At 50.3% G+C, this 3,391-nt stretch overlaps 1 long non-coding RNA gene across 1 annotated transcript in view; it reads left to right on the top strand.

Moving 5' to 3' along the window:
• Nucleotides 1–2,601, top strand: part of LOC115063157 — a 3,657-nt gene extending 1,056 nt beyond the window's left edge. The window contains exons 2-3 of the long non-coding RNA XR_003843056.1: nucleotides 1,750–1,844; nucleotides 2,381–2,601. This is a non-coding gene — a long non-coding RNA (uncharacterized LOC115063157). The remainder of the gene's footprint in view (nucleotides 1–1,749; nucleotides 1,845–2,380) is intronic.
• Nucleotides 2,602–3,391: the final 790 nt, after the last annotated feature.

The following is a 3,391-nucleotide window of genomic DNA, read 5'->3' on the forward strand; positions in this document are numbered from 1 at the left end:
GCTCCCTCTCTCGCTCTCTTCTTGCTCTCTCTCTCTCTCTCTCTCTCCCTCTCAAGGACGAAGTAAAAATCCCTCAGCTGGTCATGAGGCGGCTTCGGAGACAACACAATGCTGGTGGAAATAAATAACAAAAGGCGAAAAAGACAAGTGGGAACAATGGGGGAGGCGAGGGCAGCGCTCCAGCCGCCGGTGACCGTGGCCAGCGCGCGCCCTGGGGTGCGGCGGAGCGGGGGCGGCGCGGGGCGGGCGCCCGGATCGCTGCAGGTCGTCTCCCCCCCCCCCAACCCAGGGTCTACCCTGACCTCCTGCCTGCGGCCGCGCGCCGGCATCCAAAGCCAGGGAGACCCTGTCACGATCCTCCCGCTCTGCTGCAACCCAACTGGCTTGTAAATAACGCACCGATCGCCCACACCGTGCAGGAATTTTTTTTCCCCCTTTAATCTGCCCTATGCTTAAAGGAGCGATCAGACGAAATGGCAGGAGTGGAAGGAGGAGGGTTAGGAGGAGGGAGCTCGCTTCTATCCCTGAGCGATCCTATCTGGTCAAGTCCCCTTTGTCAACTTCTTCGCCCTGCTCGCCCCCACCCTGTCCTTTCTGCGCCCACCCCCCATGTGCAAACAGGCTTGCACCTTCTGGCTGGGGGACGCGTGTGGGGGCCTGCGGGTGTCGGTGGAACCTTCTAGGTGGTCAGCAGACCCTGACTGGAGCGCCGCTGGAAGGCTCAGGTTTTAAAGCCACTACTGCCTTTCCAGAGGCAGGCTCTACTACACCCGGGTCCCCGCTGTCTTTTGGCTTGCGCTCCGCACCCACCTACCCCTTGGGGTAGAGGGGTGGGGGAAAAGTTTAGAAGCTCTCATCTATGCCTCAGGGGTGGCCGAACTGCTTTGATTCTGAGTGTATTCAGCCAAGGGGAAAAATATTATCCGATGCCCAAGAACCCGGGTTGATATTGAGAGCAAGATGAGACAAGGCACTGGGTTCCAGAGCTGTGCCACTCCGGAGCGCGAGTTACATCACCACCAGCAGAAACTCGGTGGGTGAACCGCCTCGACAGAAGCTGCGGGCCTGGTGGAAGGTGTTCTCTGACAACTCCCGCGGCTGCTCTCTGGGACTCTCATCTTCTTGCTTTCACTGACTTAAAGCGGCTGCGCAGTGGGGGTCAGGAGGGGCTGGAAAGGGGGTCCCTAAGAAATCTCTAGCCAGGCTTCTGCAGAGATAAGGACTCCTGCATGGGACCCAATGGAGCTGGTATTCAGGTAGCCAGGACTAGACAGGGGTGATGGCAAAGGGGACCCAATGAAAACAATTCTAGAAATACATTTCTTTCTTTCTTTCTTTCTTTCTTTCTTTCTTTCTTTCTTTCTTTCTTTCTTTCTTTCTTTCTTTCTTTCTTTCTTTTCTTTTCTTTTCTTTCTCTTCTTCTTCTTCTTCTTCTTCTTCTTCTTCTTCTTCTTCTTCTTCTTCTTCTTCTTCTTCTTCTTCTTCTTCTCCTTCTTCTTCTCCTCTCGAGTCCCTTTCTCTTCTTTGGCATAAGTGGGTTTGTGTGTTCTCCCTCTCCCTTGGGAGGAGCATTCGTGGCCTGTACTGTGTCCCCAGGCACTCCCAGCATTTCCCAGAGTGCACCAAGGCTACCTGCACCACCCTGCAGTTTGTCCTTCCTGGGCCTGCAGGAGCAGGGCATCTGGCTCAGGACCTTTCAGTGGAAGGCCAGCTCTCTCCCCTGACTTATTCCCTGGCTCTTGTCTACAGGGAAGTTTCTAGGAAGCAAGGTGGTGTCTAGATTCCTATGACGCGCACAGCCCTGAAAAGCACGTTTTCCTTTCGGCCCCTTCTACCCTTGGCAGGTGGGTGAGTAGCTGATACCTGGGATCTTTGCACTTTTCTAGAGTGGAAAGTTTCCGGAGAGGAGACGTTTAGACAATTGATTACTTCGTACCTGCTTTCTAAAAATGGCTAAACACCTTTCCCTTGGTAGAAAAGTGAGAAATGCAAATCTTAATAACTCCGAGGCAGAAATTTCAAAGTGTAAACACAGCCATTATCCACTCCCACAAAAAAAAAATCCTCTTCAACAAATATTTGATAGCAGAGAGCCCAGTAATTAAGGGAACAATCCAATAAGCCCAGAGCTTTCATGGGGGCCTCTGAATTTCCTCTGCTGAGAATATATACACTGGGTGATCCTTCGCCGCTTGGGTATGGCTGTCTCGCTGTGCATCCTTAAACACCTTTACTGTTTCATCAGAGAACTGAATTAATAATAACCACAGTAATAACAATATGAAACTCTTGGACTAATGTGGCTTCCCAACACTGAAAAAAAAAAACTGTGTTTGAATAAAACGCCTTCCATATGTGACCGTTTCCTCCGGTCGGTCAGTCATTCACAGGTGTCATCTATGAGCTCAGTGACGGTTGTCCTCTAGCTTCAATCAAAGTGCTGCTTTTGGTCTGAGGAGTTCTTGGGCTGGAGAGATGACTCGGCCATTAAGAGGGAGGAAGTTCGGTTCCCAGCATCCACATCAGGCAGCTAGCACCGTGACTCCAGCTTCAGTAAAATATGACACCTCTGGACATCTGCACTCTTGTGCATGGACACACAGACACATACAGACAATTAAAAATAAAAATGTATCTTAGAAAACAAGTAGCTCTTGCTGCGTGTAGGATGTTCTATTCTTCTAAGGCGCAGTTGTTCAAAATTGGCTAGGGCTGGGTCAAGCTCGGTCCCTCCAAACAAGTAGCAAAAGGAGAATGAAGACCAATTACAAAAACAGGTGTTGTCACAATATATTAATTTCCACAGGGATTTGAGCTTTCTAGATCATATAACATGAAGAAAGAAGGTTGAAGCAGATTCTTTCCCCAGGGGTCTCTGACGGTGCCAGGCAAGCAGAGCAGGCCAGGGCTTTAGTTTGGCACCTCAGTATTACAGATTTGGGGCCCAAGGAGTCCTACAGACAGAAGAACCTGGACTGGTAGAGAAAAGACCGAAAGTTCCCGGTTTCTCCTGGTTATTGAAACCACGTGCCCTCCAGACCATGACTTAATTACTATATAGGAGCAGCAGAGTTGATTGAAAACTTCCATTGGGATGTTTGTGTTAAGCTTGGGAAAACAGCACACACACACACACACACACACACATGCACACACACACACACACATATGCACACACACACATGCACATGCACACACACACAGGCACACTCGTGTGCGTGCACACACACAGGCACACACAGGCACACAGGCGCGTGCAAACACACACACACACACACACACACACACACATACACATGCTGACGGTGGGGCTATCACAGTGAGCATCAAGGTTTCTACTTTTCCAGCTTGTACTATAGCCTGGATTCTTAGCCAAGCATTTTTTGAATGT

The sequence above is a fragment of the Mus pahari genome, chromosome 2, assembly GCF_900095145.1.
Source record: "Mus pahari chromosome 2, PAHARI_EIJ_v1.1, whole genome shotgun sequence".
NCBI lineage: Eukaryota > Metazoa > Chordata > Mammalia > Rodentia > Muridae > Mus > Mus pahari.